The sequence below is a fragment of the Meriones unguiculatus genome, chromosome 1 (genome assembly GCF_030254825.1).
Source record: "Meriones unguiculatus strain TT.TT164.6M chromosome 1, Bangor_MerUng_6.1, whole genome shotgun sequence".
In the NCBI taxonomy this organism is placed as follows: Eukaryota; Metazoa; Chordata; class Mammalia; order Rodentia; family Muridae; genus Meriones; species Meriones unguiculatus.
In genome coordinates this window covers 56,155,073-56,169,567 of record NC_083349.1, presented here as the reverse complement: position 1 = coordinate 56,169,567, position 14,495 = coordinate 56,155,073, and the positions used below count along the sequence as shown (strand labels likewise).

The 14,495-nt window shown below is 36.9% G+C and overlaps 1 protein-coding gene across 14 annotated transcripts in view; it reads right to left on the bottom strand.

Moving 5' to 3' along the window:
• The window catches only part of Lcor (ligand dependent nuclear receptor corepressor), a 115,800-nt gene that overhangs the window by 71,015 nt on the left and 30,290 nt on the right, over nucleotides 1–14,495 (bottom strand). For 4 of the 14 annotated variants that reach the window (XM_060389416.1, XM_060389492.1, XM_060389436.1 and 1 more), the window contains exon 3: nucleotides 12,831–13,011. The exons of the other annotated variants lie outside the window; for them this stretch is intronic. The gene's annotated coding sequence lies outside the window, so the exon portion shown is untranslated. The remainder of the gene's footprint in view (nucleotides 1–12,830; nucleotides 13,012–14,495) is intronic. 14 annotated transcript variants of the gene reach the window in all.

Here is a 14,495-nt window from a genome sequence, read left to right as displayed (position 1 = left end):
ATACAATGGAATATTACTCAGCAATGAAAAATAAGGAAATCATGAAATTTGCAGGTAAATGGTGGGACCTGGAAAGGATCATCCTGAGTGAGTTGTCCCAGAAGCAAAAAGACACACACGGTATATACTCACTCATATAGACATACAACATAGGACAAACCCACTAAAATCTGTGCATCTAAAGAAACTAAGCAAGAGAGAGGACCCTAACTAAAACGGTCAATCCCCATCCTGAAAGGCAAAGAGGATGGACATCAGAAGAAGAAGAAAACAGGAAACAACCTAGGAACCTTCTACAGAGGGCTTCTGAAAGCCAGAAGAAGAAAACAGGAAACAAACTAGGAACCTACCACAGAGGGCCTCTGAAAACCTCTGCCCTACAGACTATCAAAGCAGATGCTGAGCCTGATGGGCAACTGTTGGGCAGAGTGAATGGAATTTTATGTAAGAACTGGGAAATAGTAAGAGCTGGAGAGGACAGGGTCTCCACAAGGAGAGCAACAGAACAAGAAAATTTGAACATAGGGAACTTCCCAGAGACTCATACTCCAACCAAGGACTATTCATGGAGATAACCTAGAACCCCTGCACAGATGTAGCCCATGGCAGTTCAGTGTCCAAGTGGGTTATAGAGTAATGGGAAGAGGGACTGCCTCTGACATAATCTGATTGGCCTGCTCTTTGATCACCTCCCCCTGAGGGGGGAGCAGCCTTACCAGGCCACAGTAGAGGACAATGCAGCCACCTTTGATGTGAACTGATAGACTAAGATCAGAAAGGAGAGGAAAACCTCCCCTATCAGTAGACTTGGGGAGTGGCATGCATGCAGAAAGGGGAGGGAGGGTGGGATCGGGAGGGGAGAAGGGAGGACTTATGGGGGGATACAAAATGAATAAAGTATAATTAATAAAAAGAAAAAGAAAAAAAAGAAAAATGGTTGGACAGCAAAAATTAAGGATTTGGTCACTGAGCAGAGTTTATTCTTATAAGAAACATGGAATCACTCAGGATTAAAATTCTACAGCTGACCTGGATGGGGTTTGTATTACTTGAAGCAAAATATAAACTGTAATTCAGGTCTTACTCTATGGGCTTAAAAAAGTTGACTGAAGTTATCCTTATTGCATTATCAATAAATTTTATTTATGCTACTGAAAAAATACTGAATAGACAAGCCATGCAATCGTATTCAATTACTATGATTTTAAAAGTTCCTTTATGTAAACTACTATCCATTTAAAACCTGCCTCAGTGGACTTGACTACTTTCCAAGAAGTCCTAACCAACATCACAACTGGTCTCGAAACCAGTCTCCAAGTCTAATCACTACAACCTGCAGTGTCTTCAGAGTCGATTTAAAACATCAAGCCAGTAATAATGAATTGCCTCTTTAAAGCTCACACTGCCATAAGAAAGAACAAAGAAGCCCTCCCTGTAACCCACTTCCAGCAATAAAATCATTTTATAATCTGAAACAATCTCCTTTTTCTAGGGCATTTCACAGCACAGTTCTGGTCAGATTGTTTTGTTTCTAATTTTAAACCGTGATCAATAATTTTTTCTCTTTACTAATATTTTCTCATCTTTGTATTTCACTTTTGCCCAAATAAAAGTATCTTTCTCCTTTAAAGTATTCTTCAAAATAAATGGTTATTTTCTTAACCAAAATGTATTAACTGAGAACCTACAGTAGACCGCAGCAGAACCTGAATTACAACAGTGAGCAAACACAATGTCAGGTGCTCTCCTGGAGCTTTGGTTTCTACTGTTCTCACCCTCAGATTACTCCAATTCTTTCCCCTTTTAAACAGAAAAGCCAATTGCCAAAATCCTGTTTTCATATGTGCAAGCCATATGTAAAACACTGCACACGTATTTTGTAAAACAAAAATTGTTGCAGGCTATCTAAATCCTCTGGATTGACTTTTCTTTTCCTGTGTTTTTACCTTTCTTCCCAATTAAAGTTAATGTTCCAGAGGTATTAGGAAGCTTTTCCATTTCCTACAATGCTCTTAAACTACAGGTTCATAAGCTTCATTTCTAGGCTCTGATTTCCTCACATAATTCTAGAAAACAAGACAACCTAACATTTCCCACAAATGCTTCCCTTCGATCTGAATCACAATCTCTATTATTTTTTTATTTCCAACCAAAGGATAAAAAGTAAATTATGAAAAATAATATGGCAAGAATATATCAAATACACAGCCAATTAAGGTCAGCAATGATCATTTGTTTGCTTTTAAATAAGTATCAATCTTGAAAATATTTTACTAAATGAAAAGGGCCAGGAGATGCAACACCTATGAACAATATAAATGCAGTTGGTTCTCATTAAATGTGAGACTGTACAAATCATCCTTCATGGAGTGTCTCTGTATACAGGACTGGAGAGATGGTTCAGTGGTTAGAAGTACTTGTTGCTCTTGTAGACTCCAGATTCAGTTCCTGGCACCCACTCTGAGGCTTACAACTGTTTAACTCCAATTTCACAGGATCTGATGCACCAGGCACACATGTGGTGCACTTAAGACACATGCAGACAAAACAACATATATATAAGATAAAATCTTACTATATATGCTGCTATAGTATCAAAAGTAATCTACATATTCAATGCAATCCCCATCAAAAATCTAATAACATTCTTCATAATTAGAATGAAAAGGTCCAAAAATTCCCAAGGAAGCGAGAGAGACCACATATAACCAATGCAATCTTAATCAGGAAGAACAAACACTACTGGAGGTATCACAATACCTAACGTCAACTGACAAATAGCATTGTGCTGGCACAAAAACAGACACTGAGACCTGGAACAGAAGACCCAGAAATAAAGCAACACAGCTGTGGCCACCTACTTTTTCACAAAAGTGTCAAAATATATACTTAATTAAAAATATATATACTTAAAATATATATACTTAATTAAAATATATACTTAATTTAAAAATATTAAATAGCAAAATGAAATAACATTTTTATCTACTACCCCATACAAAAATCAATTCAAAATAGATGAGTACTTTAATTTAAAGCCTCAAATTCTGAAACTTTTAGGAAAAATACTTCAAAATATAAACATATGCAAGAACTTTTTCTGCATGGGAATCCAGTACTATAACACAAGAAAATAACCTCAAGATTTGACTAGTGGAATTATATAAAACTAAAAAGGTTTTGCATTAACACAGGAAACTACCAACAAAATAAACTCTAGAAGCTACATTTAAGACAGGGGCTTAATATCTAGAATACAGAATGAACTGCAAACCAAACCAAACTGCCAATCACTAAATAGGAGAATGAACTGTTCATTCTCTGTAAATTAAAACTATTGAGGGTTGGTCTGGTGCTGGGAATACAAATGTTAAATTCTGGGCCCCGAGTGCTGGTTAAAGTCCAGGCGAGTACTTTCTCACATACGTAGGTCAATGTTCTGTAAACTTTGCATCCCAATATTTTCTGATTGATTAAATAAAAGAGGCTGGACAGCCTATAACTGGACAGAAAAGAAGTAGGCAGAATTTTGGTTCCTGGGTTTGTGGAACTTGGTTCCAACAAGGCAAGAGTTGAGAGGAGAAAGAAGGAAAAGATGGAAAAGTAGAATGTGGCCTGCGGGAGCAGATCCAGCCTAGACGGAGGACATATTGGCAAGTAACAGGAGTGCAGTTGGGAAGTAGGCAGACTAACATGTGAAATTAGTTTAAATAAATTAGTATGTCTCTGACTTAATTATTGGGAAAGTAGTTGAGTCATAGTAGAGCCTTTTAGAATTAATTATTATTTCACTACAAAAAACACTGAAATTCCATCTCACTCTAGTGAGAATAGCTATAGTAAATAAATAAACAAATAAAACAGAAGAAACTAAACAAAAACCCTAAGAATTATGACAAAACAAACAAAAAACCCAAACCAAATCAACAACAAGGAAAAAACCTACATTCAGCTGGGCAGTGGTGGTGCAGGCCTTTAATTTCAACACTAGGGAGGCAGAGGCAGGTGATCTCTACAAGTTTGAGGTTAGCCTGGTTTACATACTGAGTTCCAGGACAGCCAAGTCTATACAGAGAAACCCTGTCCCAAAAACCAAAAGAAAAAAAAAAAACCAAAACAAACCAAAAAAAAAAAAAAAATTCACTGCTGGTGGGAGAATAAGCATAACATCTATGAAAATCAGTACAGGTTTCTCAAACAACAAAACAGAACTACTGTAAATATCACAGATAACACTATCTCACAACCAGACATACACCCAAAGAAGCCTACATCCTATCAGAGATGCCTGCATGTCCAAGTTTACTCTGGTTCTATTCACAATAAAAAGAAAATGGAATCAGTCTAGATAGTCATCCACTAATATACAAATTAGTAATATATAAATAAAAATGTAGCAAAGAAAAATGAAATTGTGAAACTTGAAGGATTAATCTGCAAATTAAGCGAGGTAGCCCAAGTTTAGAAAGGCAAACAATAGACGTTTTGTTTCATACATGGACATGTGCTCCTGTGCTCGTGTGTGTGTGTGTGTGTGTGTGTGTGTGTGTATGTGCGCGCGCGCGCATGTTAGTACAGATTGTGAATCTAGAGAGGGGATCAAGAAGAACAAAAGAGATAGGAAGGAAGGAAAGAAGTCAAGAGAACATATAACATGAAATCAGAAAGGGGAGGATGACTGGGGTGGGAAAGGTGTAAACAGGTAGATAGGGAAGAACAATGGGACAGGATCAACAACAACAACACTTTATAAAAATGCTACAATGAAGCCTATTACTTTGTATGCTAATTTAAAAATTAAAAAATAGTGCTGGAGGGATAGTTCAGGGGATAAATGCACTGTCTATTCTTCCAGAGGAACTAGTTCTGACTCCCAGCACCCACATACCAAACCTCTGCAACTCCATGGTCAAGGGATCCCAACACTCTTAGCCTCCTCAGGCACCAGGCAAGAAAGCAGTGCCTAGGCATGTATGTAGGCACAACAAAGCAACCATACACATAAACTTGACATGTGTATGACTGCATTTTTTAAGTCACCAAGTCCTCAAGTCAGTAAGAATTCTATTCCTAAAGTCCATTCAAATCCACTTTCTCAAGCTGGTTCATTAAGGTAAAAGCACTTGAGTCAAGCTTGATGGCCTGCATGCAACACCACAAACCCATAGTGGAAGAAAATAAAGTTGTTCTCTGACCTCCGCATGTATGCTGTTGCCTGTGTGAGCCGGTACTCATACATACACACGTCAAACAAGAATAAAAGTTCAAGTGCATTTTGTCTTTCCCGTCCCTGATTTTTGACTGCTACTATTCTTTTCCTCAACAGCAGCAGTGTCATCCATGGTAACAGTAGTAATCATTAACTAAAGTCCATCCTCATTTAGTCTAATGCAGTGGTTCTCAACTTCCTAATGCTGAGACCCTTCAATACAGTTCCTCATGATGTGGTGATCCCCAACAATAAAATTGTTTCCATGCTACATAACTGTAACTTTGCTACTGTTATGAACCGTAATGTAAATATCTGATATGCAGGAGATCTGATATGTGATCCATGGGGGTCTCAAACCACTGGTCTAATATATATCTGCCTGAAAGTACTTCATTATCCATCAGAACAGACTCTGCAGAGGTATTTTTGAAACAAGTACTATTATTATCTAGTACAGGTAAAGAAAACTGCAATCAAAATAGCAAAACATTTCAGTCTACCCATTTCAACATCTTTTTTTGGGGGGGGGGGTTTAAACAGGACCTCACTGTATAGTCCTCCCTGATTGGCCTGCCTCTGCTTCTTGAATGCTAAACTTAAGGGTCTGTGCCACCACACTTAGCTCACCATCTTATTATTTCTCTACTAGAATCCAACCACACTGTGATTAAACTTCATTCTTTCTGGACTTTCCACTGGCAATATGAAAACTTGAAATTACATCCAAGGTCTTGAGCCTGCTCCTATTGTTATCTTTTAGACATGACCCCTCCTTCCATCACTTTCAGTCTACACAAACTATGCTCTGACTACGATTCACAAATCATCACATACATATCAGTACTGCCATACCTTCTGAAAAATGACATGTCCTTCAACTATAAAATCCTTTCTTCAATCTTCAATCTAGTTAAATACAACATACTCTTACCTTACAAGGCGAAGTTTGAAACATCCTCATCAGTGCTGAATTTGTACTATATACAATAAATATCTTAGGGTTTCTATTGCTATCTTAAACAATACAACCAAAAGCAGCTTGGGAAGAAAGGGATTCATTTCACTTACACTTCAAATCACATTACATCACTGAAGGAAGTCAGGGCAGAAACTCAAGGAAGGAACCTGGAGGCAGAAACTAAAGCAAAAGCCACTGAGGAACAGACTTGCTCTTCATGGCTTACACAGCTCGCTCTCTTATACAATCAGAACCAACTGCCTAGGGGATGGCACTCCCCATAGTAAGCTGAACTCTAATCAACATCAATCAAGAAAAAGCCCTAGCTGCTTGCCCACTGGTCAATCTGCTGGGAGCACTTCTCAATTACGTTCCCTTTTTCCAAACAGGTATGTCAAGTTGACCTAAAATGTGCCAGCACAATATATTATACTTTAAGTTTAATAATTTGGCACTTAATCCACAAAATTAAGAAAAAAAAATGAAGTTTATTTACATCTTAGGATCAACCTGCCTCACTGAACTACAGTCCTCAATAAAGTAAGCATTCAACAGATAAATGAATACATTAAATGAATACAAGTATATTCACTCTACTACCTATATCCTTACATTTGTTTTGAGTGGCTGAGGAATTTTTACGAAACGATTTTACAATAAAAATTCCATTTTGTATGTTTAGCATAAAGACTTGCAATATTAATTAGAACAAAAAGGGCAACTAATACCTGATGGAGAGAGATGGCTTTCTGGCCCAGGTCAACCTAGTTTCCCATATCTACAGACCAAAACTAGAAACAAAAAGGGCTTTTGTGGAAACTCAAGAGTTGCTTTTTATGCAACTTATTACTATATATTTTATATAATGCTGTGATCACAACAAACCTAAAAACAAACTAGGAAAAAAAAGCTCAATAAAAACAGTGTCATTACTAAGCTCAAGAGAAAAGAACTACATGTTTACCAGCTGGAACATTCCCAAACTAATTTGATATAACTGTATTTGTATGTTTTCATTTAGAGCCATGAATGAGATTCCTATGTATTAAGTGACCACAATATCAGATACTCAATAGCTAGGAGATATGAATGTAGGTCTTTAGAAATTCAAGTGCAGTCAAGTCATTTGTTCTATTATATATGGTATATCTGTCCTCAGTAATTATTCTTAGAAAGAAGCCATTTAAATGCAAATCTTAAGTTGACTAAGGCTGAGTCAATGATGCCAGGAGTTAACAATCTGTGGGTCTCAATCCCTTAGAGGACCACAATGATATAAGGTCAGGAAATGCTCATGAATACCATTTATAAAGTAAAGTGTACATGCATTCATACATTGGCCCCGCTTCCCCTCCTGTGTGTGTGTGTGTGTGTGCATGGGCACACATGACACATGCACACAGTTAACTTTTCTTAAAAATACCAGAAGTATAAATTACAACACAACAGGTAAGTATAAGATAAAAAGAAGTTTTCATACTTCTTGGGGAATCATGGAGTTAACTAAAACGAAACTACAAGATGAATTATTTCCTTTGTTTTAATGAAAATAAATGGGGATCTATGTGATTAAAAGCAGAGATAAAAATTAAACTTTCACACTATTGGAAGAAGGTTCACTTTCTAGTTCCAGCATGGCTAATAGGAGCTTCATACTTCAGAAGTTTCATTTAATTTTAGTATGACTCTATGGTATTTCAAAACTATTAATATACTCAACTCCATATTATTTTCAAGATAATTAAATATGTTCTTAAATTCCATAGCTTAAGTATTTGTAAGTTACTTAAGACAGAATCTAAAAATATACTAGAAACACTAAATTTAAAGTATTTAACAAAGTAGGGAGTCTGCATTTGTATCCATCTTTTGTTCCCTGTAATTTCAAAGGCAAGTAAATAAAACAGTAATTACACATCTTCATGATAGAGAAAATGTATATCAAGGGTTTCTTTTGTGGGGAGTTGAAAGAACTACATAGGAAGAAAGCATTTTACACACTTATTAATTCAAAATATAGTTACAAATTAAGTTAGTTATGCTTAAGATTTATTTATTATGTATACAGTATTTTGCCTGAATGTATGCGTGCAAGCCAGAAGAGAGTACCAAATCCCATTGTAGATGGTTGTGAGCCATCATGTGGTTGCCAGGCATTGAACTCAGGACCTCTGGAAGAGCAACCAGTGCTCTTGACCTCTGAGCCATCTCTCCAGCCCTTAAGTTAGTTATAATGTTCAAGGAAAACACTAAGAAAGCAAATAAAAATGCACAGAAGATATGAGAAAAGGTGAGGATGAAGTTCAGCGGTAGAAAGAGTACTTGTCTAGAGAGAGGAAAGCAGGGAAGGAAAGACTGTGTGTGTGTAGGGTTGGTCCTAGTATCCCAGCATTACTGAAAGAAAAAAAAAATCAAACGGTAACTAGAAAGTTCAGGAGGAAGGAACTTCATCAAAACTGAAATAACCACACTGAAAACCAGTGACAAAAAATTAATTTTACAGAACATTCAAACTCTCCAATTAAAAGGCATATATAAGCAGAATGGATTTAGTTTTTTGTTTGTTTGTCTGTTTGTTTTGTTTTTTTCCCCCGAGACACAGTTTCTCTGTGTGGCCCTAGCTGTCCTAGAACTTGCTCTGCAGACCAGACCAGCCTAGCCTTGAACTCAAGAGTTTCACCTGTTTCAGCCTTCTGTACTGCTAGTTAAAAGGACTGGTCTTTGAGCCAAGCACAGGTATTAAAGTACTGTTATTTAAATTTTTAAAACATTATTTTTTTTTAAATTGTGAACAGTAGACAAAAGAGAAATGGGCTGGCTGCATCTTAGATCCCTTTTTCTACAAGGGATTCACTTCAACATTTTCAGTAGATCCTTAAAACCATAAACAATACTCACTTCTTCATGTCATAGTTTTTCATACACACACACACACACACACAAGCTCTATAACTAAGTTTTGTTTATAAAGCAGATAAAGTAAGAAATCAGTAACTAAACTAATCAGGACAATTACAGCAACATACCATGTAAAGTTGTATAAATTATTTTAGTCCAAACCTCTTTCTGAATCTGTATAACTATCATTTGATGCCACTTGTTTCAGAGTGGCAAAATCCTTGGGCATACTCAATGCTTTCTGAACCCCATGCTTTAAAAATTCATTATTTCTACCAATAAATTTAATGCTTTTCCATCCTAGCCAGGAATTTCTATTATGTACTATGGCTGCCACTTGCAGTTTGAAATTCAGAGAGCAACTAGCACTGATGTCCTTTACAATTTCATAAATAGATCTGTAGTTCTTAGGAAAATCAGCGCAATTTTTTTCTTACCTACAATTTAAATAAAAGGAAGCATTTTAATGGCTTCTGTTTGGTTTACTAGAGTTGCCAGCAGCATTTGAGCTTTGGGTGGCTCATTACTGAATATAATAAGGGCTAAGTGAATACAGGCACAAGGATACCATGACAGTTCATTTAGTAACTCAGATGGTTACCAAGAACTAAGTAGTGTATACAGTGTGTAGACAAGTAGTGTATACAGTGTAGGAATGCTAGACCAAAGTGGGATGACATAAAATTCAATGATACTACTCAGGATGATACACACAATTTAAAACTTAATTTCCAGAATTTTCCATTACTACAGCAACTAAAATAGTATGGTGAAAACCCTTGAGATTGGAGAGGGGAGCTATGATATAAAAAGAAACAGAGATGCTGCTGTAGTCTGAATCTTTGGATGCCCCTCAAGCCTCCCCCCACCCCAAGCCTTTATGCTAAAATCCTATCCAACAAGATCACAGGATTAAGAAACATGCATTTGAAGTGGAAAAAAAAAAATCAGTAAGTAAACGTACAGATAGGTGGGTAGATCTGACCGTAAGTGTCCCTTAGTGAGTCTACTTAAGATTTCCCCTTTGAAAAGCCTTGGAAGACCTTTCCTGCCATCTTAATAACAGCAGTGATATAATAGAGTTTACCAACATGTTTACTCCATAAATGCACCACAAATTCCTGTTTGGGAGCATAAAACATTTTTTAAGGTTTTTGTTTGCATAATTTTGTTTAAAGTGACTTTATTTTGAGCTGAAATTTAATTTCATCTTACTACTTATCTCAGTGGTTTCTATATTTATACTTTTATGGTGAGTTTAAATAATTATATTTAGAGTATTTTCATTTTATTAAAAATCTGACCTAAAAACTGAGACATTAATGTTGGTTTTGTAATAAGTCATATTGCTGATAGTGTTCATTTCACTTATTCCTGATAGCATGCATTATGTTGCATTCCTTGAAAATTCATCAATTGACTAAATGTTTAGTAAATAAATAAAAAGAAACATGCATTCGGAAAGTGATAGGTGACAATGACAGAGCCTCATAAGACTAAAAGTCTTATATGGGAGGCCAATGAGAGATTGCATACATTTTTTGCCACATGAGGACATAGTAGAAAGGTGGCCATCCATGAATCATAAAGTAGGCCCCTACTAGACACCTAATACACTTGCACCTTTTTCTTAAGAGTTCTTATTCTCCAAAACTGTTGCCTATAAGACAGTCCATGATATTTTAGCGGAATAAAGTAAATTGGCTCCAGGACTAAGATAACACTCTTAAAAACATAGAGTATAAGAATTTTGAGGTACATACAGGCTTTCAAAGTATATACTGCCAAAACCAAATTGCTGTAGCTGATGCAGTGAAGATTTAAAAGAATCAGAGCTGGGGCTGTAAGAGCAGCCCCAGTTAAGAGCACCAAAGGACTTGGGTTTGATTACCAGCACTCAGATGGCTCACAAACATTTGTTAACTTTAGTCCCAGATATCCTGAAATCCATCTTTTGGCCTCCTAAGGCACTATGCATAGAGGTAGTACACAAACATACCTTTAGGCAAAATACCTACACATATAAAAATAAGGGATTGTAAACTGAGAAAAGCCACAATATCTTTAGAGATACCTACGCTATCAGGAACAAAATTTTGCTAGGAATAAATAAAGGCTTTTCTGATGAGGTCTCAGAAGAAAATGTTATTGAATGATGTAGGGCTATATATCCTGTCATAAATAAGCAAAGAACTTGACAGAACAGGTCTGTCAAGTACCTGTAGCCTAAGAAACAGTCTGAGTGATGAAACTGGTTATTTAGCTGAGGAAAGGACTAAAGGAGAAACCTGTTTCCTCCTGACTTATTAGGGTAAAATGAGAAGTGATTTAAAGATATAACTGTTTAATTCATTAAGAGGGAAACAATACTTAAAAGATTAGGATAATTTCTGACTGTGCACATATATTTTAAAGAAAACATTCAGCACAGAGCACCAAGGCTATCTTCAAATGGCTATCTAATACAAAGATGACTCCATCATTTAATCTTTGTGGATGAGACAATTTAGAAATCACGAAGACTGTTCTTCCCATAAGAGGATCAGAATGAAAAAGTCTCTTCAAGCACCCTCAATAGGACAGATGCTCAGCACATCTACAGAGACCTGAGACTGGTAGAGATTTGACATAATTTGAGCTTAGGGAGCCATGGGCATATATTTCAGGTATATACTCATCACAAAAGGAGGAATGCCCAAGTCTGATGGGACAAGCCTACCATGCTAGTGGGTCCAGAAAGTGGACCTACCCCAGAGGTCTCATTAGAGCATTGAGCAAAATATTGTTCTCGGGAATAAGCCAATAAATATTTTGCTATATTGGACTTTGTACTTATTTAGAACCTATTAGCTCGTTCACCTTTCTTTATTTCCTCCCACTTTGAATGGGAGTACCCATATCATGCCGGTCCCACAAGTGCATTTGAGAAGCATATAAAAGATATGCTGTCTCAGGCTCAAAGCTAGAAAGCATTGTTTCAGGATAAACTGTAATTTAGTCTTATTCCTACCTGATTTCCATAATATTTAGATAAGAATCTGGATATCAGAGTTTCGGCTGATACTAACTGAAGTATAAGAGCTACTGGGAGAAATAAATGCACTCTGAGAAAGAATTGGGGAAACTCTGGGGAAGCAATGAATGATATGTTTAACTAAAATGTTTTGTTGAAATGGTGGAAGTTTTAGAAGCTAAAACGACACTAAAAAAAAAACTAGAAAAACATTTTTTTAAATAAAACATTATTTTATTTTATAAAAGAGGCCCAAGAAATACCCTCCACCCATTAACCACTTGAGAACAATGTGAAAAGAATAAAAAAAAAAAAAAAAAAAAAACTCTTTCCAGATGCCTACTCTGTCAATATCTTCAAGTTTCCAGTCACAAGAACTTTGAGAAACTAATGTCTGTTTTGTATACACCATCCAAACTGTGCTGTTTTGTTATAAAAGCCCAAACAGCCTAAGATAGACATTAAGATAAAATATATTAAAGACAGTGGAACGAATTTACTCTGTTCCCGTTATGGAGAACAGAGTAAACACATTAAGAAGACCTAGTAGGGCTGAAGAGATGACTCAGAAGTTAAGAGCACTTGTTGCTTTAGCAGAGGACCTAGGTTCAAATCTCAGCACCCATGTACCGGCTAATAAGCATTTGTGACTCCAGTTCCAGGGAATCCAATGCCCTCTTCTAACTCCATAGGCACAAAGAACGCAGGTGGTGTACATACAAACATGTAAGCCAAACACTCACACATACAGTGAATAGATCTTGTGGTGTCCCTGGACCCTCTGGTTCCTCAGATCCTTCCTCCCACTCCTCCGCAGGACTCCCAAAGGTCCACCTAATGTTTGGCTGTGGGACTCTGCACCTGCTTCAATCAGCTGCTGGATGAAGTCTCTCTGATGACGATTATGCTAGGATCCAGTCCCAGAACACTCTGCAGGCAGGACAAAATATAGGTTGAAGATTTGGGGGCTGGATTGATGTTCCAATCCCTGCACTTGAGGCCTTGCATGGTTACAGAAGATGGCTGGTTCAGTCTCCGTGTCCCCATTACTAAGAGGCTCTGCTATGGTTATTCTTGGCCCAAAGAATCAACTGACCAGGACTCATGGGAACTCAGGTAGCAGGTAGGAGTCTGACCTAGGTCCTCTGCATATATGTTATGGCTAAGTAGCTTGGTGTTGTTGTGGGATTCCTAACAGTGGGAACAAGGGCTGTCTCTGACTCTTTTGCCTGCTTGTAGGACCCTATTCATCCTACTGGGTTGCCTCATCCAGCCTTGATGTGATGGTATGTGCCTGGTTTTATTGTAGCTTATCATGCCATATTTGGTTAATGTCCCTGGGAGGCTTGCTCTTGTCTGAGGGGAGGTGTGTATTGGCAGGTGAATCTGGGGAAGAGGAGAGGTGGGGTGAGGCTGGGGAGGGAGGGGAGGAAAGGGAAATTGCAAATTAGGATGTAATACATAAGAGAATAAACTTTTAAAAAAATAATAGATATAATTTTTAAAAAATTGCTAGGTGTAGCGATGTGCACCTTTAATCCCAACACTTGGAAGCAGAAGCAGGCGGTTTTCTTATGGAGTTTGAGGCCAGCCTGGTCTATACAGTGAGTTCCAGGCTAGCCAGGGCTACATAAAAAGACCTGTCTCAAAAAGGAAGAAGGGGGAAAAGGAGGCAAGAGGGAAAAGAGAATGAAAAAACCACCACCACCTAGTAATGAAATATGTACTTAGTAACAAATTCCAGAATATATGAAGAAAAATTAACAAACGAAAAGAAGTGGCTCAATAATAATAGCTAAGAACTTCAATGCTTCATTTTCAACTAAAAGCAGACCATAAGCATGAACTAAAAAGATCCAACCTCTCTATTAATCAACTAGACTTCAAAAAAATGCATAGAAGTCACCAATCAAAAACAGCCAAATATATATACTCTTCTCAAGTGCACAGGAACATTCTCCAAGTCAGTATATTAAGCCAAAACAAACAACTCAATAAATTTGAAAAAGATGTAAGTCATATTAAGCATCTTCTTAACTACAATGCAATGAAATTAAAGATTAACAGAAATTTGACAAATATAAAAATTAACACATTTTTAATCAACAAGTAGCCACAAAGGAAAGTTAAAAATTATACAACTAAAAACAATAATGTAAAAAGAAACATAGCAACAAAAGCTTACATGCAGTCAAAGTCTTCAAAAGAAAGTTTTTATGTGTGGACATCCACGTTTTTAAAAAATGAAGAGACATCTAAAATTAACAGCCAACAGTCCCCAATGCCTTAACACAACTGGTCTTCAAATACTAGAGGGGGAGGAACAACTAAGTACTAGTAACAAGCCTGAGACCTCAGCACAACTGATGCAATGTTAGAGGCACTTGAGACCCCAACACTTCAGGTCCCAAAAT